General features: G+C 39.5%; 1 pseudogene; it reads right to left on the reverse strand.

The window, feature by feature from the left end:
• Positions 1–17179: 17179 nt before the first annotated feature.
• On the reverse strand, positions 17180–17584 carry Tor1aip2l1 (torsin 1A interacting protein 2 like 1; annotated as a pseudogene).
• Positions 17585–27054: the final 9470 nt, after the last annotated feature.

Consider the following 27054-nt stretch of genomic DNA (forward strand, 5'->3'; position numbering starts at 1 on the left):
ATGCTGAGATGACATTCACAATACACACATACCTGCATGCTCACATGTGTGTGCACACAGCACACACACATACACACACACACAAAGACACACACATACACACACACACAAAGACACACACATACACACACACACACACACACACACACACAGAGAGAGAGAGAGAGAGAGAGAGAGAGAGAGAGAGAGAGAGAGAGAGAGAGAGAGAGAGAGTTAGATTAGGCAGAGAGGGAGAAGGATGGTACATATGGGGAAGGGGAGGGGAAAGAGAAACAGAGGTAGGCAGAGAGACTGGAGAGTGAGTAACCTGCCTATTTATCAAGGTGACTGGAGTGATTTGAGATTATGTGTAAGGACATCTAAAGTCACACAGAGAGGAGTATTGAGGTACAAGTAATGACAGTAACATGTAGAGGAAAGGACAGAATCGCTGGATCCAGGGCTCAGGATTTCCCAAGAAGTAGACTGGGAAGAATGGAGTACACTTGAGAAGTGTTCTTTGGAAGCTCCCAAAATATAGGAGAAGGTGGTGCATAGGTTAGATTCAGCTTCATTTAATGAACAAAGACACAGTGGGGCTTAGAAATTTTGAGATTTCTGTATTATTTACAGCAAAGAAAGGGGTATTTACATTATTCTTATTGTCTATCTATTCAGTTTATAACATTCCCAGAGATACAAAGACTAAATTCCAGATTCCTTTTCCTGATTACTTCCCGATATGTATCTCATAAATACAGGATCTCATGTTCTGTTCTTGCCTTTCCAAGTGTCAGGAGGCCTCTGGAGCAATGCTGCCATTTCCCTGGTGATTGCAAGATATGAAAAGAAAGCAGAAATCAAAGAGGAACAGAGAACTGGCTCCCCAAGCTATTTCTGCAAACTCAATTTCGGACAGATGCTCTGGTTGATGAGCCTCTAGTTAAAGGTTGTCATTTTTACTGTTTTCTTTACTGATAATCAAGCTATAAATGCCACAATCAATTGCTCGGGTCTCATTTAAATGGCCATAAAAAGTGAAGAGGTGAAGAAAGTTTTCCACAAGATCTAGGAAAGGCTAGTGATCAATTCTGTATAAGTGTTTCTTATTTCCAACTTCTGATTTTTAGGCTCCATTTCTCCTAGTGGGTTTAAGAATCAATGTTACCTTTAATGTCGCCATAGCTATTTTTGGGTCTGGAGATGAAATGGAGAAAATGTTATTTTTATTTAGATATGTTATAGTACAAATCACTGTGGGTCTCCTCCCTCCTGTTGTTTTAGTCTATGTGAACAATGGGAGTATCTTTTATCTCAAAGATATGGAATTCACTGTACAGTAAGTAAAGTCTCCACCTGTGTTGTGATAAAATAATGGTGGTGGGAACATATAATTGGTATGTGAAGCAATTGGTTTTATTTTTTCCTCTTTTCTAAGATGCCCTTCAAGTTTAGCTGTGGTGGCACATGCTTGTGACCTTGGTACTTGGGAGTAGAAACAGGAGGACCTTCAATGCAAGTTCCCAGCCAGCCTGGTCTATATAGTGAGTTCCAGCCTTGGAACTATACTAGCCTTGTGTGTATCGTGATTTTCAGGCGGTTTTTCCATATATTGAGTTCTAGTCCAGCCAGAGCTGCATACAGGACCATGTATTTTTTACATTAGTAGAAGATTTACGGGTGTTGCTCTTTCACTTTTGAGCCTGGAAAGAAATCTCTTATTGTAGGAAAATAAATCTTCCCAATCCACTGGAGAATCAACATTTGATTAGAGGTAGGTTTTTACCTGAAAGCCACTGGGCACCTTCCATGAGCAAAACATAGAGTGCACATTTGAAAATGTGGAGGGGTGTATTTGCAAAGCACATATACATGGATGTGTTTCCGGGTCCCAGCTAGAGTTCTTTCATGTACCTCTTTGACCAGTTCTTCCTTCCCTACTCACTCTCATCTCCAGGAAAGAACAGATAAATGAGCAAATTGCTTAATGCCAGGCAGCCAGTTTGGGGAACACTGAGGGCATATCTTTAAATAAAGACCACTGAATTAAAGTTATGACCACTAGTATTAAGGACAAGGCATAATATTAATAATAACCCTATGCTGGTCAAAAGTATGGGCATGGCAAATTGTGCTGGTACATGTTTATAATCCTCGTACTTGGGGGACTGAGGCAGGATGATGGTGAGTTCAAGATCAACCAGAGATGCATTGTTGAGTTTCAGGTTGGCTTAAGCAACACACTGAGACACTGTATCAAAGAAAAATAACTGGAGAGGTGATGGAGTGGTTAAGAGCACTGACTGCTCTTCCAGAGGTCTTGAGGCCAATTTCCAGCAACCACATGATAGCTCCCATCCATCTGTAATGAGATCTTATGCCCTTTTCTAGTATGTCTGAAAACAGCTACAGTGTAATTACATACATAAACTAAATAATTCTTTAAAAATGAATTATGAATGTAGGACTCATACTTTGTATACAGTATTAGTTTCAATATTTATTCAGTAAAATGTATGCTTCCTAAAGTTACCTTCCTATCTCTTCAATAGAGATCACAACATTACCCTAAAGACTGCCCTAGGTCTGTCTGTCTGTCTGTCTGTCTGTCTGTCTGTCTCTCTCTCTCTCTCTCTCTCTCCCTTCTCTCTCTCTCTCTCCCTTCTCTCTCTCTCTCTCTCTGTATATCTGTCTCCCTATCTCTCTGTTTTTCTCTGTTTATTTCTCAGAGAAACAGAGAGAGAGAGAGAGAGAGAAAGAGAGAGAGAGAGAGAGAGAGAGAGAGAGAATGTGTTTCTCTGTCTCCTGTGTATAGATATTCCTAGAATAAATCAAGTATAAAAATATTGGCAATCTCTTTTATTATGATTGTTTTTCATATGAATGTTTTCACAATAACAATGATCATTTTTGAGCATTAACATTAATAAGAATAGTAACAGCAAATTCTAGCTTAAAGGCAAAGTAGTAGAGAGAAGCAGAAACTTCACTTTATCCTTTTTGTGTTTTACCTCATATAACCTTCCTTGTATAATGTGTTGTATTATTTAGATTATAACTGAAATAAAGAAAATGAATGCTCATTTATAATTCATCTCCATACTCAAAATAAAACTAATATATCACATTATCACTTAAGTAAAAACATTTATCTGTAATTATCAAATAAAAGATTGTTCCCTGTTCCAGGAATTTTGCAGCTAAATGAGCACAGAAAAACAAATATCTCTTTATACTTGATGTTGTACTACTCCTAGGATGATTCCGGAAGGAGTTGTCACAGTGGCTTTCCTGCAATAAACACAACACAGTTGTATAAATCTGTTCCAATTATTTTGGGTTGACAGCAAAAAGAAAACTAGTAATGAGAGAATGTGGTATCTCGGCAGGCAATTTTGCTTCATTTTCCTCACTCATTCAATTCCTCACTGCCCTTTATAAAGCCTGTCAACTACTCAGCACATGCAGGGGAAGGCTCCCCCTTTTCACATGGTGAAAGAATAAGGCGATAGTATGGTCTAAATGTGTTGTCTCCACCAAAACTCATGTTGAAATTTTACTGCCAGAGTAAAGTATTATGATCTGATCTTTGGGAGATAATCAGACTATGAGGGTCCACCTTCATGATTACTGTTAGTTACTATGTTAAAAAGTCTTGTAGGAGAGCTAATTCCATCTGCCTATCACCTTATATCATTGTGAGATAAAGTGTTCCTTCCTTTTGGAGAAACAGACATTCAGGGTGCCATCTAGAAAGCTGAGGGTAGGCTTGCACTAGACCACTCTACCTGACAGCATCTGGACCTTGTACTTTCTGTCTTAAAAAAAAAAAACTTCTGTTCTATCTAACTGACTTAGCTTCTTATAGCCAAGTCACACAGCACAGATGGATAAAGCTGTGGCAGAAGGGTGTGAGTACATAAAGAGGCAGGATGAAGTCACTGTAGCCTTAAGGGTTAGGCGAAGGGTAGCTTAAAATGCCAGTCTTAAAATTAGATGAAAAATTCAAGAGACATTGGATACCACAGACAGTTAAAGCCTTACTGCAGAAAAGGGTTTCATAGCTGAAATATCTATTATCAACAAACCTATTATTGCTCCCAGGAACAAGGAATATCTAGATTGCTTTTATGCCAAAGTATTTTAAATTTTAATGTAAGCATTCAGATTTTTAAACCACCACAAGTCAAATATGTCTTGCTGATGGCTCAGCTTTTTTAGTGTGTGCTTTATAACTTCTAGGTCCTGCATCTCAGGGCAAAAGAACACAAATGACTTGCATTAAGGTTTAATGTATAAATCACCCCTCACTGGTGTGATGACAGGTGATAAAATCATTCTAGGCCAGAAGGAAGACTACAAGCTTGGTATTAATTTTAGAGGCAAAGACTTTCAACAAGTTAGAAGAGATAAAACTGAGACCACTTACCAGCACTTGCCCGTCTTAATGGAACATGGTAGCCTGAGGTTTTACAGTCTTTCCCCACTGTAGTGAGACACAAACCTTGTTTTTCACCAGGTTGATATGATTTGTGAACTCACATAATTTTAATGTTAAAAGGACAATCGTTATAAATATTTCATAATTCTTTATACATTTGTCTAAATCCAATATTCAACACTCTACTTTGAATCTGATAGTGAATTATATCATTCAGTTAACTACATAATTTATAGAAATTAGAGGCTATTAAAGTATATTTGTTATAGCACTCATTGTTTAAATGACATAAAATAAGCTTTCAGATTTCATTTGGATAAACACAATCATTTGTCTAATTATAGTTATATTTAGTTAAACAAAGGTATCTGCTTATAAATGTATTAAATATTTAAATTAATTTTACAGTGGACATTATGGGTTTCTAATGGTCAAAGAATTAAATATTAATTTACTCATGTGTCTGGATGGAATTGTTTTTTAATGACAGAAACCCTTTCTAGTTTTTAAAAATAGAAGGCAATGTGATCAGGTAATTTGGTTAACATTTTAAAGACAGTCATTGAACCAAGAAATAATGTCCATTGAAGGATTTTCACATATGACAATCCAACCATCACTGTTCTATGATTCCAAGCAAAATAACCATGTTTTATAAAACATCACATGATTACATTTTTTATTAATAATTCACTGTCACCTCCTCTCAGGCTCCGGATGAGAGACTTTCTCACCTCTCAGTGGACACACTTGCTTTGGCAATGGATGGTGATTAACACAGAGAATAGCACACAGAGAATAAGAGACAGTGGAATGTTTGGTTCTAAATAGGATGCGTGTGTTACATTTTTCTCTCCCTCAAAGCTCAAGAATCATTACGAAAGAGGGATGGATATATTGTAAGAGCCAATGGAAGCGGCTGATTACTGTAAAATTGCTGCGGTAGATTCTAGAAAGGATAGTACCACTCCTCACATGAACTCACAGCAGCTGCGACAGCGTGCATAAGACCTGCATGAGATCAAGGAAGACAAAATCCCAGCATGGATGAGATGGATGAAACCCCATCCCCGCTGAGAAGCTACTGGAAATTGATGGCTGTCTCGGGAAGTAGAATCAATGTTTCTCAGACATGGGGTCTCTGAGAGGCTACATATGCTTCAGTAGATGCTACTGTGCATTTACTGTGTGCATGCACATCAGTTATCATGTAGCACATGCAGTGATGCTGAAAAGACGACCACTTAAAATTAGGGGAAAAAATCATGGGGTACTAGAAAGATCTCTCATGCTCATGCATTGGTAGGACTAAGAGTGAAAATGGCCATTTTACCAAATTCAATCTACAGATTCAATGCAATTGCCATCAGAATTCCAACACAATCAATGATTGAAAAAAAAAAAACAATTCTCAATGTCATGTGGAAAGACAAAAAACTCAGGATAGCCAAAATGATCCTGAACAATAAAAGAACTTCCAGAGGTATCACCATCTCTGGCCTCAAGCAATAGTGTTGTGGTAAAAATAAAAAAGGTAGAACAGTTCCTGTGTTTGCACTGACCGACTGTCTTGCCCTGACTGTCGTCTTGCTGACTGTTGTCTTGCCCTGACTGCCTTGCCCTGACTACCTTGCCCTGACTGCCTTGCCCTGAGTCTCTTGACCTGACTGTCTTGCCCTGACTGTCTTGCCCTGACTGTCGTCTTGCCCTGCTGCCTTGCCCTGACTGTTTTGCCCTGACTGCCTTGCCCTGACTGTCTTGCCCTGACTGTTGTCTTGCCCTGACTGTTGTCTTGCCCTGACTGCCTTGCCCTGACTGTCTTGCCCTGACTGTTGTCTTGCCCTGACTGTCATCTTGCCCTGACTGTCTTGCCCTGACTGCCTTGCCCTGACTGTCTTGCCCTGACTGTTGTCTTGCCCTGACTGTCGTCTTGCCCTGACTGTCTTGCCCTGACTGTCGTCTTGCCCTGACTGCCTTGCCCTGACTGTTTTGCCCTGACTGCCTTGCCCTGACTGTCTTGCCCTGACTGTCTTGCCCTGACTGCCTTGCCCTGACTGTCTTGCCCTGACTGTTGTCTTGCCCTGACTGTCGTCTTGCCCTGACTGTCGTCTTGACCTGACTGCCTTGCCCTGACTGTCTTGCCCTGACTGTTGTCTTGCCCTGACTCTTGCCCTGACTGCCTTGCCCTGACTGTCTTGCCCTGACTGTTGTCTTGCCCTGACTGTCTTGCTCTTTCTAGTTCCGGCTCCAGCGGGCCATTGGGACTAGAGCTAATTTATCTCAGTGACTCCACGCTGCCCCCAAGTACTCTCTGACTCAGGCAGCAATCTCTCTACCCATCTAGTTCCCAGGGCTGGTTGTTACCACAACAGACATACACATACCAATTCCATGGTGGGCCTTGTGCGTCCTGCCACCATACACTCTCTTGAACATACACCATATGAAAGAACAGACCACACCATATCCTCTGACCCAATAGATAAGATATAATTTGCTCATCTAGACAACACAAAATCCTGTACATACCCATCCCTTAAGAATAGTCATAACTACCTGTAACTATGCTCAGAGAAGAGGCTTAAGATCTGCTGTCATATTCTCTCAGCTCCTCTCTCCTTGCTCCAGCCTCTCCTTTCTAAAATTTTTCTCCTGCCCATCCTTCTTTTTTGTCTAATGACAGGCCTTGTACTATCCTGTACCTGCCTTCACTTACATAATGGCATCAATCTACACACTAGTAATAAGAAACTATATGCTATTCACATAGGAACAGAAAGATTGATTAATTGAATCATATTGAAGACCTTGAATAAGTCCATATATCTATGGACACTTGATTTTTGACCATGAAGCAAACCATACAATGAAAAAAAAAACTTTAACAAATGGTGCTGGTCTAACTAGATGTCTGCATGGAGAAGAATGCAAATAATCCATATCTATCACCTTGTAAAAAAAAACTCAAATCCAAGTAGATCAAAGACCTCAATATAAAACTGGATATACATTCTGTTGTAAAAGAAGAGAAAGTGGGGAATAGCCTTGAACATATTGGTACAAAAGATAACTTCCTGAGCACAACACCAATGGCCCAGTCTCTAAGATCAACAATTGATAAATGGGACCTCATGAAACTGCAGAGTTTCTGTAAGGCAAAGGACACTATCAATAGAACAAAATGGCAGCCTACAGATTGGAAAGGGATCTTTACCAATCCTCCATCTGACAGAGGGCTAATATTAAAAACTATATAAAGAATTCAAGAAGTGAGACACCAACAACCCAAATAATCCAATTAAAGTGGGGTTCAGAGCTAAACAGAAAATTCTCACCAGAGGAATCTTGAAGGACCAAGAAGCACTTAAAGAAATGTTCAACATTCTTAGACACAAGGGAATAGAAATTGAAGAGGAGGGGATGTAAAGTAGATTTGATCAAAGAACATTATATATATGTACAAAATTCTAAAGTAAGAGAAATATTTATTTAAGACACTGGTCTGTGAACTGGAATCAGGCTTTCATCAGACAACATATTTCCTAGTATCTTGATCTGTGACTTCCAAGAAATAAAATTCCATTATTCGTAAAATAAAAATGAAATTCTCTTTTACTTTATCAATTAGCATGACACACAAATGTAAGGACTAAATCATGTGTTTAAAGCTATAGGCTGTAAGGTCAGAAAAACCAGTGCTTTTTCCTGTGGAAATTTTTATATTTCTTTCATGAAAATACATAGTTTGGGGGAGTTATGTCTTTTGTTTAGGTGTTTAAATTAGGTCTCCTGTCTTTAAAGGTTTGTGAAGAAGCTGCTACATAATCTCTCAGTGCTTGTTGAACCTGTTTGGGAATAATGTAGAATAAAAAAAAAAGGTCATTAGAGAGTAGTAGGTTAGGGAGCAGTGATGGGGTATTACTTTTGCCATCATTTTGATATTCAGGTAAAGAGACATATGACTCTAACTGAATCTGTTGAGAGTCAAGTATTGGTTTCTTTATTATACTGAGATTAGAGAATTTTATGAAAATAAGTTGAAACTATGTTGAGTCATCTAGAATGAATCTCATCAGTTCCATAGTAAATTATCAGCATAATCAAGTTTTATTATATTAGATATCGATTATCAATTAAATTTTTTTCCATTTTTAATTAGATATTTATTTACATTTTAAATGTTATCTCCTTTCCAGTTTCCCATCCATAAACACCCTATCCCGTCCCTTTTCTCCTTCTTCTTTGAGGGTGTTCCCCCACCCATTCACACACCCCTACCTGTCTCCCCACCCTGACATTCTATTATCCTGGGGAGTTGGGGGGTTGTCGAGCTTTGGCAAGACCAAGGGCTTCTCCTTCCATTGATGTCCAACAAGGCCATTCTCTGCTACATTAGCAGCTGGAGCCATGGGTCTGTACATGTGTACTCTTTGGATGGTGGTTTGATTCCAGGAAACTCTGGTTGGTAGGTATTGTTGCTCTTATGGGGTTGAAAACCCCTTCAGCTCTTTTAATCCTTCCTTTACCTCTTCCAATGGGGACCCCATTCTCAGTCCAATGGTTGTCTGTGAGCATTCATCTCTGTATTTGTCATGCTCTGGCAGAGCCTCTCAGGAGACAGCTATATCAGGCTTTTGTCAGCATGCACTTCTTGGCATCAGCAATATTGTCTGGGTTTGGTGGATATATGTATATGTGCTGGTTCCCCAGGTGGGGCAGGCTCTGAATGGCCATTCCTTCAGTCTCTGCTCCAAACTTTGTCTCTGTATTTCCTCCTATGAATATTTCTATTCCCCTTTCTAAGAATGACTAAAGCATCCACACATTGGTCATTCTACTTCTTGAGCTTCATGTGGTCTGTGGATTGTATCTTGGGTAATCTGAGCTTTTGGGCTAATATCTACTTATCAGTGAGTGCATACCATGTGTGGCCTTTTGTGATTGGGTTACCTCACTCCAGATGATATTTTCTAGTTCCATCCATTTGCCTATGAATTTCATGAAGTCATTGCTTTTTTTTGTTTTTTTTTTAAATATTTTTTATTAATTGAGTATTTCTTATATACATTTCGAGTGTTATTCCCTTTCCCGGTTTCCGGGCAAACATTCCCCTCCCCCCTCTCCTTCCTAATGGGTGTTCCCCTCCCCACCCTCCCCCCATTGCCGCCCTCCCCCCAACAGTCTAGTTCACTGGGGGTTCAGTCTTAGCAGGACCCATGGCTTCCCCTTCCACTGGTGCTCTTACTAGGATATTCATTGCTACCTATGAGGTCAGAGTCCAAGGTCAGTCCATGTATAGTCTTTAGGTAGTGACTTAGTCCCTGGAAGCTCTGGTTGCTTGGCATTGTTGTACATATGGGGTCTCGAGCCCCTTCAAGCTCTTCCAGTTCTTTCTCTGATTCCTTCAACGGGGGTCCTATTCTCAGTTCAGTGGTTTGCTGCTGGCATTCGCCTCTGTGTTTGCTGTATTCTGGCTGTGTCTCTCAGGAGCGATCTACATCCGGCTCCTGTCAGCCTGCACTTCTTTGCTTCATCCATCTTGTCTAATTGGGTGGCTGTATATGTATGGGCCACATGTGGGGCAGGCTCTGAAGGTATTCCTTCAGTCTCTGTTTTAATCTTTGCCTCTCTATTCCCTGCCAAGGGTATTCTTGTTCCCCTTTTAAAGAAGGAGTGAAGCATTCACATTTGGAGCTGAATAACACTCCATTGTGCAAATGTACCACATTTTCTGTATCCATTCCTCTGTTGAAGGACATCTGGGTTCTTTCCAGCTTCTCGTTATTATAAATAAGGCTGCTATGAACATAGTGGGGCATGTATCCTTGTTATATGTTGGAGCATCTTTTGGATATATTCCCAGGAATGGTATAGCTGGGTCCTCAGGTAGTATGATGTCCAATTATCTGAGGAACTGCCAGACTGATTTCCAGAGTGCACCGCTAACAATGGAGGAGTGTTTCTCTTTCTCCACATCCTCGCTAGCATCTACTGTCACCTGAATTTTTGATCTTAGCCATTCTGACTGGTGTGAGGTGGAATATCGGGGTTGTTTTGATTTGTATTTCCCTTATAAATAAGGATGTTGAATATTTCTTTAGGTACTTCTCAGCCATTCAATATTCCTCAGCTGAGAATGATTTGTTTAGCTCTATATCCCAATTTTTAATAAGGTTATTTGATTATCTAGAGTCTAACTTCTTGAGTTCTTGGTATATATTGGATATTAGATCTCTATTGGATGGAGGATTGGTAAACACCTTTCACCATATGTTTGTTGCTGTTTTGTCCTAATGACAGTGTCCTTTGCCCTACAGAACCTTGGCAATTTTATGAAGTCCCATTTGTTGATTCTTGATCTTAGAGCATAAGACATTGGCATTTTTTTCAGGAAATTTTCCCCAGTGCCCACGTATTTGAGGCACTTCCCCAGATTTTCTTGTATTAGTTTGAGTGTATCTGGTTTTATGTGAAGGTCCTTGATCCACTTGGACTTGAGTGCTGTACAGGGCAATAAGTATGGATCTATTTGCATTTTCTACATGGTGTCCATCAGTTAAACCAGCACAATTTGTTGAAAATGCTATTTTTTTCACTGGATGGTTTTAGATCCTTTGTCAAAGATCAAGTTAACGTGGATGTGTGAGTTTATTTGTGGGTATTTGATTCTAGTTCATTGATCTACCTGTCTGTCTCCGTACTAATACCATGAAATTTTTATCACTATTGCTCTGTAATACTGCTTGAGGTCAGGGATGGTGATTCCCCTAGAAGTATAGGCCTTTAATTGCTGAGCTTTCTAAGACTTTTAAAATGAAAGTGTGGTGAATTTTGTCAAATGCTTTCTCAGCATCTAATGAGATAATCATGTCGTTATTTTCTTTGAGTTTGTTTATATAGTGGATTATGTTGATGGATTTTGGTATATTGAACCATCCCTGCATACCTGGGATGAAGCCTACTTGATTATGATGGATGATTGTTTTGACGTGTTCTTTGATTTGGTTTGCAAGAATTTTATTATTTTTGTGCCGATATTCAGAAGAGAAATTGGTCTAGTTCTCTTTGTTGGGTCTTTGTGTGTGGCTTAGGTATAAGCATAATTGTGGTTTCACAGAAGTAATTTGATATGAGGTCTTCTATGAAGGCGTGAGAGAATTCTGCACTAAACCCATGTGGTCCTGGTATTTTTTTTTGGGGGGGGTTGGGAGATTTTTAATAACTGCTTCTATTTCTTTAGGAGTTATGGAATTGTTCTGATGATTTGTCTGATCCTGATTTAAGTTTGTTACCTGGTATCTGTCTATAAAATTGGTCATTTCGTCCAGATTTTCCAGTTTTGTTGAATATAGGCATTTGTAGTAGGATCTGATGATTTTCTGAATATCCTCAGATTCTGTTGTTATGTCTCCCTTTTCATTTCTGATTTTGTTAATTTGGATAACCTCTCTGTGCGCTCTGGTTAGTCGGGTTAAGGGTTTATCTATCTTGTTGATTTTCTCAAAGAACCAGCTTCTGGTTTTGTTGATTCTTTGTTTTTGTTTTTGTATTTTTTGTTTTTTGTTTTGTTTGTTTTAATTTTACTTGGTTTATTTCAGCCCTGTGTTTGATTATTTCCTGCCTTCTACTCGTCTTGAGTGTATTTACTTGTTTTTGTTCTAGAGCTTTTAGGTGTGCTGTCAAGCTGCTAGTGTATGCTCTCTCCAGTTTTCTTTTGGAGGTACCTAGAGCTATGAGTTTTCCTCTTAGCACAGCTTTCATTGTGTCCCATAAGTTTGGGTATATTGAGCCTTCATTTTTATTAAATTCTATGAAGACTTTAATTTCTTTCTTTATTTCCTTCTTGACAAAGTTGTCATTGAATTGTTCAACTTCCATGTATATGTGGACTTTCTGTCATTATTGTTGTTATGAAAGACCAGCCTCAGTTTGTGCTGAGCTGATAGGATGCTGGGATTATTTCATTCTTCTTGTATTTGTTGAAGCTTCTTTTGTGACTGATTATATGGTCAATTTTGGAGATGGTACCATGAGGTGCTGAAAAGAAGGTGCATTCTTTTGTTTTAGGATGAAATTTTAAATAAATATCTGTTAAATCCATTTGGTTCATGACTTCTCTTAGTCTGTCTATGTCTCTGTTTAATTTCTGTTTCCATGACCTGTCCATTGATGAGAGTGGGGTGTTGAAATCTCCTACTATTATTGTGTGAGGTGCAATGTGTGTTTTGAGCTTTAGTAAGGTTTCTTTTATGACTGTCGGTGCCCTTGTATTTAGAGAATAGATATTCAGGACTGAGAGTTCATCTGGTTGGATTTTTCCTTTGAGGAATATGAAGTATCCTTCCTTATCATTTTGATAACTTTTTGTTGAAAGTAGATTTTATTCAATATTAGAATGGCTACTCCAGTTTGTTTCTTCAAACCATTTGCTTGAAACATTGTTTTCCAGCCTTTTACTCTGAGGTAGTACCTGTCTTTGAGACAGAGGTGTGTTTTCTGTATGTGGCAAAATGCTGGGTCCTCTATAAGTAGTCTATGTCTTTTCCTTGGGTAATTGAATCCATTGATGTTAAGAGATATTAAGTAATAGTGATTGTTGTTTCCTGTTACTTTTGCTCTTAGAGATGGAATTATGTTTGTCTGTCTCTCTTCTATTGGTTCTGTTGCTAGGAGATTACTTTCTTGCTTTTTCTAGGATGTAGTTTCTGTCCTTGTGTTAGAGTTGTCCATCTATTATCCTTTGTAGGGCTGAATTTTTAGAAAGATATTATGTAAATTTGATTTTGTTATGGAATATCTTGGTTTCTCCATCTATTTTATTTTAGAGTTTTGCTGGATATCATAGCCTGGCCTGGCATTTGTGTTCTCTTAGAATCTGTATAACATCTGCCCAGGATCTTCTGGCTTTCATGGTCTCTGGCATAATTCTGATAGGTCTGCCTTTATATGTTATTTGACTTTTTTCCCTTACTGCTTTTAATATTCTTCTTTTGTTTGTACATTTTATATTTTGACTACTATGTGACAAGAGGAATTTATTTTTTGGTCCAATCTATTTGGAGCTCCCTAGGCTTCTTGTATGTTTATTGGCATGTCTTTCTTTAGGTTAGGGAAGTTTTCTTCTATGATTTTGTTGAGGATATTTACTGGCCCTTTAGGTTAGGAATCTTCACTCTCTTCTATACCTATTATCCTTAGGTTTGATCTTCTCATTATGTCCTGGATTTTCTGGATGTTTTGGGCTAGGATCTTGTTGCATTTTACATTTTCTTTGATGGTTGCGTGAATGTTTTCTATGGTATCTTTTGCCCCCGAGATTCTCTCTTCTATCTCTTGTATTCTGTTCGTGATGGTTGTGTCTATGACTCCTGATCGCTTTCCTAGGTTTTCTATCTCTAGGGTTCTCTCCCTTTGTGATTTCTTTATTGTTTATATTTCCATTTTTAGATCTTGGATGGTTTTGTTCAGTTCCTTCAACTGTTTGGTTGTGTTTTCCTCTAATTTTTAAAGGAATTTTTATGTTTCCTGTTTAAGGGCTTCTACTTGTTCACCTGTGTTTTCTTGAAGTTCTTTTTCCTTTTGTCACTTCAAAAAGATTTTATTTCCAAATTAAGACTTTTAAGAAAGCAAGCCAGGTCCCCCTGCTTCTGGTGGCGATGGAAATATCTGACACAGGATACCATACGGAACCATTTAAAAGTTATCATGAGAACAGACACCATAAAGACCCTAGAGAGGAAAGAGAAGAACCTGGGTCCTTGACATTTCTGCTTCTACACAGGCACTGGATCACCTGGAATCTTACGTGAAAATTTTAAAATGTTCAGTGGCTTCTCGGATGTTTCCAGGAACTTTGTCTAAGTTGCTTAACTCCAAATCTGATCCCATGAACAGAATACTAGAATGTGGCCAATGTTCAGCAACACATTCTTTTTTTTTTTAAATTTTTTCTTTGTTTTATGTATGTGAATACACTGTATCTCTCTTCAGACACACCAGGAGAGGGCATCAGATCCCATTACAGATGGTTGTGAGCCACCATGTGATTCAGCAACACATTCTTATGTCTAAGACAGAGCATTCACTAGACCATTCTTAAATTATATGGATTCAAGATTTAAGTCTGTTATAAATTCTACTTCCATGGGAGGTCACTTGAGTTCTGTCACCACAGGACAAGACAGTCTTTGGTTATGTAGAGATGAGTAATTGTAAACTGGCAGCATTAACACATCTTTTGTAACCTGAGTAGGTATTGCCAAATAGTATGTGACAGGACCAGTTGTCAACACTATAAATACTAACACTGAGGATAGAACAGTGTCAAAGAATGGTTATCCATATGAAAAAAAATTTACATGTACATACACATTTCTCTCATCATTGATCAGTGTATTAGAGGAGAAAATTAAAATAATGTAGTGTATTAAAATTTATTAGAATAACCTAGAATCCAGCTACAAGAACACATTCTCATAACAAGTACTGACAGAAAAACAGTTAATGAGGCATACAGCATGGGCCTCCCTGCTAGGACCTCATTATTTTGTTAATACTTAGGCTGTGGCAATTTTCAGGAGGGGCCAGGTAGTTCTAAATCATTTATAGGGGCTATAGGTTAGTCTGGTTCTAGGTAAATACACTGGCTGCCATTTCAACTAAATTTATGCTAAAATATGCATAGACCACAGAAGCAGACCCAAAAATTTAAGCGCTTGACAGAGTAGTGACAGCAGTCTGAGTCAGCATTGAACTGCCTGAGGATCCAGCTATACCTCTCTTGGGCATATACCCAAAAGATGCCCCAACATATAAAAAAGACACGTGCTCCACTATGTTCATTGCAACCTTATTTATAATAGCCAGAAGCTGGAAAGAACCCAGATGCCCTTCAACAGAGGAATGGATACAGAAAATGTGGTACATCTACACAATGGAATATTACTCAGCTATCAAAAACAACGACTTTATGAAATTCGTAGGCAAATGGTTGGAACTGGAAAACATCATCCTGAGTGAGCTAACCCAATCACAGAAAGACATACATGGTATGCACTCATTGATAAGTGGCTATTAGCCCAAATGCTTGAATTACCCTAGATGCCTAGAACAAATGAAACTCAAGACGGATGATCAAAATGTGAATGCTTCACTCCTTCTTTAAAAGGGGAACAAGAATACCCTTGGCAGGGAATAGAGAGGCAAAGATTAAAACAGACACAGAAGGAACACCCATTCAGAGCCTGCCCCACATGTGGCCCATACATATACAGCCATCCAATTAGACAAGATGGATGAAGCAAAGAAGTGCAGACTGACAGGAGCCAGATGTAGATCGCTCCTGAGAGACACAGCCAGAATACAGCAAATACAGAGGCGAATGCCAGCAGCAAACCACTGAACTGAGAATAGGACCCCCGTTGAAGGAATCAGAGAAAGAACTGGAAGAGCTTGAAGGGGCTCGAGACCCCATATGTACAACAATGCCAAGCAACCAGAGCTTCCAGGGACTAAGCCACTACCTAAAGACTATACATGGACTGACCCAGGACTCTGACCTCATAGGTAGCAATGAATATCCTAGTAAGAGCACCAGTGGAAGGGGAAGCCCTGGGTCCTGCTAAGACTGAACCCCCAGTGAACGTGATTGTTGGGGGGAGGGCGGCAATGGGGGGAGGATGGGGAGGGGAACACCCATAAAGAAGGGGAGGAGGAGGGATTAGGGGGATGTTTGCCTGGAAACCGAGAAAGGGAATAACACTCGAAATATATATAAGAAATACTCAAGTTAATAAAAAAAAAGAAATTAGTTGTTGAAATGAGGGGTTTAAAATTAGTACTAAATGAGAGATAAGATTTTGATGTGTAAAGACAGTGAGGCAAGCTATGGTAAACTTGTGCAGACCAAAGCTCAATGTCAATGATCCGGGGCAGGGACAGAGTCTGCGGGTGTTTAGTTAATATCCTGCGACTAGTGGATAGAGATCACTGCCCAGATTTATAGGTAAACCTGGGTTAGCAAAGTAGAAGAGGACCAGAACAGCATTTTCAATCATATAAGTCAGCCTTTGCTAAGATAAAGTTGCTTCTCATGCTTTGTAATTTAATCACATCGAGGTATATGAAAAGATCTGTGATAACTGGATACAGGAGAAGATAAGGGAGGATGCGTCTATGATAAATGATGAGTGAACATGTCAGTGAGTAAAAGGCAGAGGTGGGGATGCTGGGATCTGAGTTGCTTAGGGGGAACAGAAGGTCTCATGAGTGTTTGGATTACCTGGTGAATGACACCATCAAGAGGCTTCCAGAAATGTGAGAGTTGTCTAGTGTGAAGCTCAAGATACAAGAACAAGGGCTACAGGGGAAGAAGCCATCAGTGAGTGTGACAGTTGTATAGAGATGCAGATGAGGTAAACTTAACCCATCGACCAGACTGTTTTGTGAAAAATGCCTATCTCTGTGAAAAGTAATATGAACACGTGTGTTAATGACATGGGAGAGATTTGCTAATGCCTCTTGTTTATAATTAGCAGAAACAAAATAAACAATCATATCAAAAAAAAAAAAGAAGAAAGGGGGAGCATTGGTTTTAACTTAGTGGAAGGGCACTTGCCTAGCATGCACAAGGCACCCAGATCCAATCCCCAGCACCTTAAAAAATTAAGAAAGAAAAAAGAGAAGGAAAATAGAAACAAGTTAATTCTTCTCCTCCACTAGGCTATGAACACAAAGCCCTTGAGAGTCTCCATGATTCTGTTACAGAAGTCTTTTGCTTTGGCCACATTTCTTGTTTAAGGTTTTGTCTGTTCTGCTCAAGTTTAATTGTAATGCAAGATTAAACCCAGCTACCCTGGAGTCATGTATCTTTTTTCTAACCAGTGGAGGGCCCAGAAGAAATGGATGGCAAGCTTTCTTAAAGGTCCACCTGGTGAGATTTTGAGGTGCCCACTCAAGTGGGAAAGACCAAGGCAGAACAAGGCTTCTATTAGCAAGATTGTCAGGGTAACATTCAGGGCAATAATCAGCCCTGTTAATACAGTCTAAAACCACTTGGTAACATTCATTTTCAACAAGTCCAGTTTGATACAACCAGTGGCCTAGTTCTAAACTAGGGGACCACTGCTGCCCACAATCAGGGCAGTGTGAATTATCAGAGAACATCAGGCTTAGAAAGACAACACAAAACAATGTAACAACAAAAAGCAACAATGACAGAGAGGAAAGCAATGAGCAACAATCAGTCCCGTTACAGTTTCCTTTAGCAACTTGTCTGTTCAACAACACTGGAATATTGAACCTGGCTTGCACCTTAATACAGTTCTTCAAGATCTTGTAGTTTAATCTTTACTCAATTGCAACTCAGTCTTTGTACTCAGGGACCAGTCCAGTCTAGAAGACTGTCAGTCACTTACTAGCAGCACAGATCACAGAATAGCTCCTTCAAAGGAAAGCCAGGACTCTAATCTAAGCCGGTTGCTCTTTTCGTCCAGTATCAGCTGGAGGCAGAATCACACAGAGGCTGTGTTCTGCTGGTAAGATGCTTGGTGAAACAGATGTGCTGATGATCTGGTGAGTCTTCTGTTGGTGCAGGCAGTCACGCCAATAGCACTTTACAGTGATATAGGAGGATCAAGAAGACCTGGTAGAATAGATCCAGTGAAGTCAGTCTTGAAAGGACTTTTATCTGGACCCAGTCTCAGAGAAGTTGCTGGTGTTGAGTTTGCGGCAGGGTCTGGGAATGCTTCACACACCTCTATTTCTGTTTGTGCCATAGGGGAGGTAGGGGTGGGAAGGGATCCTTTCTCAAAGACAATTTCCAGCCAGGTTTTAAAACATGGGACAGTCAGGATCAGCAGCGCCATTTGGCTGTTCCTCCTGCTCCATAGCCCTTGTCTGCAACCCCCAGCCACCAGGGCAGAATCCTGAAGTTCTTTAAGGGTGTTATTTATGTCCTTCTTACAGTCCTCTATCATGATGATGATGGCTTTCTCCCAGCAAGATATGGGTACAGAGAGCCTTGGCCCAGAGTCAGCTCCAGGGCTCAGGCAGAAACTGAAAGGATCCTGTCCCAGACGGCTTCTCGGTTCCTGTGTCCAGAGAGCTCCAGGTGGGTTCCTCTTGGGCTAGGAATTTGAGCAGAAGTGGTGGTCTCCCTTGTGCACTTCTGAGAGTCCAGCTCTCTCCCCCAGGGGATCTGGGTGCAGAGAGCTGTGGAACAGGATCAGCTCTGGGTGCAGGCACAAACGGCAAGAATCCTGTCCCAGACTGCTCCCTGGTTCCTGTGTCCTGAGTGTTCCCGGTGGGTCCCTTGGAGCAGAAGTGGTGGTCTTACTTCTGCTTTCAGAAGTGTCAGTGCTCCTGAAGACTGGTTTTCTACTCTGGGCACAGGTGGGGACTGGAATGATCTTGTCCCTGAATTCTCCTGAGTTCCTAAGTTAAACAGGCTCCAGGTGGGTTACTCTTGGGCCAGGGATTTGAGCAGAAATGGTGCTCTCAGGATTGTCTGCACTTCTGAGAATCTCACTCTCTCCCCGCAGATCTGTGTAAAGAGATCTGTGGGACCTGGTCAGCTTAACCAGAAGGATCCTGTCCCAGACGGCTTCTGGGTTCCTGTGTCCTGAGGGTTCCAGGCGGGTTCCTTGGAGCAGAAGTGATGGTCTTACCTCTGCTTGCTCAGGTGTGTCAGTTTCCCTGGAAGACTGACTTTCATTTCAGCTCGGCACAGGCAGAGATCGGAAGGATCCTGTCCCTGACTGCTTCCTAATTTTTATTACTTGTTCATTTCACATGCATCCCTCTCACTGCCCCCATTCTAGTCACCCCCTCCCTCAATCTTTCTCCCAATCCTCCCTTCTCTTTCTCCTCTGAGCAGGTGGACGCTCTCCTGAGTATCCCTCCACTCTGGAGGTACATCAAGTCTCTTTGAGGCTAGGTGCGTCCTTTACCATTGAGGCTAGACAAGGCGGCCCAGCTAGAAGAACATATCCCAGATATAGGCAACAGCTTTTCGGATAGACTCCTGTTCCAGTTCTTTGGGACCCAAATGAAGACCAAGCAGCATATCTGCTACATATATGTGGGGAGGCCTAGGTTCAGCCCGTGTATGTTTTTTGGTTGGTGGTTCAGTCTCTGAGAGCCCTAAGGGTCCAGGTTTGTTAACTTTCTTTGTCTTCCTTTGGAGTTCCTATCCCCTTTGGGTCCCACAAGCCTCCCCACTATTCTTCCCTAAGAGTCCCCAAGTTCCATCCACAATTTGGCTGTCAGTGTCAAATTTCAGAGGATGACACTTGCATTCTATCAATAAATAAGATGAGAAATCTTACCACTAACAAAACACATTATGCCACTTTTAAATAATCTTGAATAGGGATAATTTCCAGTGTACTTTGAACTGGCTTCCTGTCCTTGGGAAGGCCTATGATGGCGTTGCTGTGACTGATACCCACAAGGTTCTGATGAATAAGAATGCAAATCTGCTGTCTGATGTTTCTGGAATCCAGAAGCCATCCAGAAGTCACTGAGCCAAAGGAGGTGCTAACTCAGGTGTATTCTCTCAGGAGACTATGGAGAATTATTTTTCTGCCTTCTCCACTTAATAGAGGCTACTACATTCCTTAGTGTATGGCCCCTTCTCTTTTGTACATCAGCCTTCTTTGGCAAGCCATTTTGGTTATGCTGTACCCCCTTGTACAGTCTACGATAATCTCTTTTTATGGTCAGTTGGGTGGGTTGCAATATAATTCCCTTTGGCATTAACATAAGGCCTTCATTGGCTCAGTGGCTGTTGCTGTAGTTGTACTGTTTCGCTTATTGTTCTGGGTTCCCCAACATATAATTAAATCAAGGGCTACAAACTTATAGTGCACAGAAGAGGTATGATTCACAGATACCTAATGTTACTCTTTCATTTTCTTTTTTGGTAAATTCTGAAGATATTTTTAGCTCTTAAATTAATTATAAACATAGATTTAAGAAGATAAGAATACCTCGGTGACAACTGGCTTAACTCTGTGTACTGAGATAGATAATGTGTTCTTTGTTTTATTGATAATCCCCATTACACAGCTGAATCTGTTCATATAAGGTCTCTTCTCTCGGCCATCCAATGTTTTATTTTGTCCATCTTCTTTATATTGCTTGTATCCATCAGTGTTTGGCATCCATGTTATATTCTGAGTAGATGTCCAAGTATACATTTACTTAACAATAACAACAAAAGAAGCAAGGAATTACATATTGTTTTTCTATATTTCCTTTCTGTAATCTAGATCCTCTCTTATCTAAGGAACAAGAAAGTTAGGTTCATTTGTTATGGTGCCCAAATTCTTAGAGCATTATTTTAGGGAAGTGTAGCCTATGTATACATAGTAAAAATAAGTATGTGTATATCTTCTAAAGAAGACTTTTAGTGGAATACATATTGTTTATACAGCAATGAAGGAATGACAATGGAACGCTCCTTATTGTTATAAAGGAATGAGTTACTGCTTTTAACCATATTGGTTGAATTCATGGTCATAATTAAGAATAAAGTTAGACATAAAACAGCACCCACTAATTTCACTTGTGTGAAATTTCAGAACAGGTAAACTAACCTACTGTATTTGGCACTTAGGAGCATTTGCTGAAAATGTCCATGTTTTATCTGGGGTGGTATTTATAGTGTGTGTTCACATATTTCTATTCACTTACCAGTATGCCATGCCTAAGATTTATGTATATAAGTTAAAACATAATTTAAGACTCTGCCTCACTAACTCCCTTTATACTTTCTAATGCAATTATCATCTTGAAATTCTAAATTATGTTGACTTTTTGGCCCTTATTTTTGTCTTACATATGCAATATCCATTCATGTAGACGCAATTGGGGACCTCTGAATTCAGCATTAGGGTCACTGGTTCATTCAAAACTTTGTGTTTTCCTTTGGGGTTATTTTCCTCCAACCCGGAGAAATCCCTTCAGTATATTTTAGTACATGTTCTGTAATAATGAATTCTTTGTTTTTGTCTAAAGATGAGTTCATTGCGCTTTCTGTGTATTGAAGTCTTTATTGGTTATCTCTCGTTATTTTTCTCCCAACCCTTAAAGGTATCATCTTATAGTGTTCTGGCATTCACAGTTTCTCAAGAAAAGGTATCTGTCACTTTAATTGTTCCTTCTCTTGTCCCTAATTGATGCCTTTTGATACATCAGACTTGATTTTCAGAAGCTCTGTGATAATTTATCTGACTCTGGTTTCCTTTATGTGTGCCTGGCATGGGAACGCCAAACTCCCTGAAACTGTGTGTTTGTATCACCTATCAGCTCTGGAGCATATATGGACATTAACCCTCAAATATTGGTTCTTTCTTAGTTTATCTCTTCTACACATGGGGTTATAAACTGGCTAGAACTGACATATACCTCATATGTTACATTTCCTTTATCTCTCCATATGCTGTCAGTTTCCTTTCTCCCAGTGAATTACATATGATAAACCTGGTCACTAGTGCGATGGCACTGAGATTTGGCAGACATTATTAGGTGTAGTCGAAAGACATCACGTCAGTGGAGACTCATTTTTAGAAGGGACTAATGTAGTTCTCTCAGGACTGGACTAGTTTCTGCCTGTGAGTTTCTACAAGAGAATGATTCTGGCCATGTTATGGGTTCTTGCTTTTTCTCTAGTCGTGTAATCTTTTTGGCATGCTCCGGTGTTTTGAGAAATACCAGCATGTTGTAATGCACCCAAAGTGTCCTTACCAGTAGCAATAAAATGATTAACCTGGACTTCCAGCTACTAAATAAGGCTAAATAAATGAATGAAATAATAGAAATAAACCTCTTTTTTTTGAAGAGGTCATCTTCAGGTATTCTATAACACTTTGAAATTATAATAGCTGTCTTTTTCCTGACTGCTTTATTAGGCCCACTTTACACTTTGATACTCTTGCTTTCTATTACCAGGCTAACCAGCTCTTCTCAAATATTCATTCAATTATTATGCCATATAGTTTTGTTGCTGCTGCTGCTGCTATTTGTTTTGTTTTTAGTACTGAACTCCCCATTTGTTTCTCTTTTAAAGATTCAAGTTCTCTGGTATCTTTATTGTTCCTTTTCAATATTCTCTCTGTTGTCATTTAGGATGTTCAATAGGAAAAACACCCCTTAAATGATTTTAAATAAAGACTTTGTTATTTGAAGTCCCATGGGGTGTGCAGCATGCCCTCTATACAAGTGCAAGCCTGGAGAATACCAGAGAAGTGGAGTATGAAAAGTCTATGGGCTAATCCCTTTGTAGTAGTCCTCCTCCTTTATTAACTGGGGCATAGTTCAAGATACCCAGTGGGTCCAAAACTGTGGCAAACACTGAACCTTATATATTAAATATTGACTCCTATACTTACATACATGTGAACACATACATATGATAAAATTTAATGTGCAAATTAGAATAACTAAAATGTTAATAATATTAATAATAAATGGAACATTATAGCAGACATGATGAATGTTTTGTGACTATGGTCTTTTTGCTCTGAAAATTCTTTACTGAACTTTAATCACACTTGTGGTGATGTAAGAAGGTGCGTAGGTGCTAAGATGACATGAGAGGAATGGTGCAGGCACTGCAATACATACATTCACTCTGACTCAGCGCTCAGCCAAATGCAATCTCTTCAGGACAGTTGATCTGATAAATAAGATACTGAACGTAGAAAATAAATCATGAACATCATGGCAGAAGGATGATTCATTTTCTGGGAGGAGTGGTGTGTGAATGCACCAGATTATATCACGCTACAATGAGGACTTGCAGTTTGCATTTTGTGAGTTATTTTTGGACCTTCCTATTTAGTATTTCTAGACTCCATTAGATCATGGCTATATTCGTCAGTATTTTATAATGGAACAGAACTGATAGAATGGATACACACTGAAGAGGGATGTATTAAATTGGCTTACATACTATGGCCTGGTTTGTCCAAAAGTGGCTGTCCTATACTGGAGAGACTGAGAACCCAGATAAGCTTTTGAGGCCTGGATACTTTGACAGTCTTAGTCTGGTTATGAAGGTCTCAGGTATTTCTGGAGTGGCTAAAGAAGTTGGGTTCTGAATCCAGTGTAAAATAGCAACAAGCAAACCAGAAGCAAAGCTCTTTCCCTCACACAACCCCTCAGTCACTGTGGTAAGTCCTCTCAGTCCACAAGGGGTGAAATGATCAGAGTGCTGGTCATGTAGACTGGATTGAGCTGTCCCTTAGGCTAGACTTCAGGACTGACCTTATTAAACAGAAGGTAAAGGCACTGAATACGTGCACAGTGCTTGAGCCCACCTTCTGGTATGAGCTATGACTTGCATTGAAAGTGGACACTGAGGCAATACAAGAATCTAAAGATTAGCCACACTCCTCATAATTTAACACATTATAGCTATATTAAATATTAATTGTGGGTGATGTATGAACACTTGAGTTTCTTCTTTGACCTTTTTTCAGTTACTTATCATAGGATTCGATATCACATGGTAGATAATATGTTTTGAGTGAATGCTAGGCATTAAGAATAACAGCCCATTTAGGATGTGGGTGGTGTTTTTCTACCAAATGAAGTCTTCTATCCTCTGTATTGATAGCATGGGGCTGAACACTTATTAGATAGCGGGAGGGTCTCAGGTTGGTTGTGGTCTTCCAAGCTCAACCTTTCACTGTTTTTCACACATGCCAAGTAGGCTTTTCCACTTTGGCTTTCCCAGGGGAGGTTAAAGAGGCTCCATTCTCAGAATTAAGGAACTGAGAGACTGTACTGTTTCAGAGACCTCCACCTCAGAGCTCACATTTCTCAAAAGTGTGACAATCATCTATCATTTGACAATGACTCTTTGCTTCTTTTACACTTCATGCTGAGGAATTTTTGTTTCCTGGCATTTACTGCTTAGTCTTAATTTCTTCTATCTTCATTCAGGATGTAAAGGGTTTCCATTCTTTAATTCTGTCATGCATCAAAGCTTGAGACAATAGCCCTCTGCCTAGTCCAAGCCCACATTTATAACCTTTATCTATTGCAGGCAAAAGTTCTTAGGGTACCAGTACTTGAAATGACACAGACGTGTCCTAAAAACACTGTTAAGTAGAAACACCAGGCACTAATGAGCATGGATAAAATAATTCTACTTACAGAAAGTTTATGATCAACTGGCCTAATGACTCTGACGATGATGACGATGGTGATAGAAATCAGAACAATAATTGCCTTTGGAATGTAGAGTGAGTGAATGAGGCATGAAAGCATGTTATTGGGTGATAGGAATACGATGTCTTTCTACTGGTATGGTGCTTGCCTAGGTGTTGTCACAGTTAGACTCCATTGTCAGCTTGAAACACCTCAGAGGCTAGACACTCAATTGAGGAAAGGGTCTATTGGATTGGCCTGTGGATATCTCTGAGTAGTAACTTTAAATGCTAATTGATTTAGGAGGGATTAGTTCCCTGTGGGCAGTGCCATCCCTGGGCAAGTGGTCCTGGGTTATATAAGGGAGGTAGATGAACAAGTCAGAGAGATCAAGCCAGGATATAGCCTTCCTCTGTGGTCTCTGCTTCAGTTCTGGACTCCAGTTTTCTGCTTGAGTTCTTTCCCTGACAGCCCACACCGGTGAACTGTGGTATAGATGCAGGAGGCAAATCAAGCTCCTGCTTTAAGTTGATTTTGGTCAGTGTTTCATCACAGAAAACGAACTATGACAGGTACACATATATTTTAAATTTTGTCAGGTTTCTACATGTGATAACTGTGCCTTTCTTTGTAGATAAATTTCATTTTGACTAAACAAGTGACATAAAAGTAAATGAAACCTCCAAATGGTACATTTGGAGAATATTTAGTAGATTAAAAATTCACCGCTTTGAGAAAAATGTCTATAGAGACATGTTAGAAGATAGAGATGATAAATATGTTGAGAGTACAATGCAGAGATTCCTGAATCTCTGGCAACAGACAGCAAGCAACAAAGGTTTCTTGTGAAAGTAAACGCAGATCAGAATAATGCATTGGGGATTTTCGTCTTTAAGGATTAGGGGAAGTCATAAACCTGCAGCACCAAGATGGACAGGTAATGACTGATGGTGCAGCTGTTCCCAGTACTGGCCCCCACTGTACTTCAGTCAAGGGGTAAAAATTTATGTTTTTAAGTGTCTTTTAGTACATATTTTTTTCCATAAATATAGCACATTAAAATCCAACCATAGAGGTCTGACATTTGTCAACACGATTAATCTGACTTCCTTCTGGAATGTAATTACAGAATTTAGATAAAAACAAGGTAATGCCTTTGTCAGTGCTCTAGGTGAAAGGGGATGCTGCATTTCTAGTTCTCATTGTAATGCTCATTTTATATTAAAATATTTTATTGAGTGGAGTAAAATTACAAATAATGACACGCAAAGTACAAAAGAGGAAAGGAATAAAAGAAATGAAATTAGTAGGATTATCTTGCAGCTCATCTCTATATTAAAAAAAGTCTTATTCCCTTCTATGAAGAATATTAGAAAATGTAACAACATAATCTAAGATACTTTCAAATTGCATAAAGGCTTTAAGGAAGTGAGAAGAAATGGTAATGAGCAACAACAGATGTTTCTTTCTTGGATGAGTAATTAGAGATAGAAATAGCATCTTGCAAAAAGCAAAGACGGTTTATCACTAACTCTTAAGGCATTCAGCAGGATATTTCACACAGATGCATCATTTTTAAGACAAAAAAGTGAGGGAGATTCAGGTCTATAAGCTCCACTAGCTTCTGTGTTGAACCCAGTGATGTGTACTGATGCTATAAGGAACATTTCAGTATTTTCTTCCTAACAACATGCTACCATATGTGAATTTTTTATCCTAATAATTTATTCCTTAGAGTTGAAGGTCAAATATCTGCCTTTCATTATGTAAATATCCATTTTTTTTCTGTGAGTAACGGCATACATTCTTTAAAATTACATTTTCTGTGAAGTCTCAGGAAAATACAACAGAGCAATTACTTGTAAAGGAATGGTACTTGGTGTGAGTTGTTCTAGAGTTAAGAGGTACAATCTGAGCTGACATCAGTTAGAGAAATTATGTAGCTCCTTCATATTCCCAGGAAATCCCTGGACATTTAATGAAATAGGATGTTAAAGGATGTTTATAGAATAGGAGAGTGGATATAGGGAAGGAGAGGTAGGTGGGAGGATCTGTTGAGCTTTACTCTGTGGGAAAAATTAACCACAGAGAATATCAGTGGGTTGGCTTCTTCTGAACTACCCAAGAGCCATCTTCTCTTATCATTACCACTTAGACGGTGTGTGTGTGTGTGTGTGTGTGTGTGTGTGTTTCATCATACTGTCTTCTCCTGGATCCTCAGACTTTCCCTTGAACTCTCTCTCTCTCTCTCTCTCTCTCTCTCTCTCTCTCTCTCTCTCTCTCTCTCTCTGTGAGTCAGAAAAGCAGACAAAAGTGTAAAGTGTAAATGTTAAGGTGTTTGACGTTTTCAAGCTTCTTGTCTCTAAAGGCCCTTAGGTAGGTAAGCCTCACTAACTAAATCACACACTTGAAAGCTATAATTATATTTTCTATCATTCCACTTCTTTGTCATTTTGGGAAATTACATTTATCATTTG

The sequence above is a fragment of the Rattus norvegicus genome, chromosome 3 (genome assembly GCF_021556685.1).
Source record: "Rattus norvegicus strain SHRSP/BbbUtx chromosome 3, alternate assembly SHRSP_T2T, whole genome shotgun sequence".
NCBI classification, from domain to species: Eukaryota; Metazoa; Chordata; class Mammalia; order Rodentia; family Muridae; genus Rattus; species Rattus norvegicus.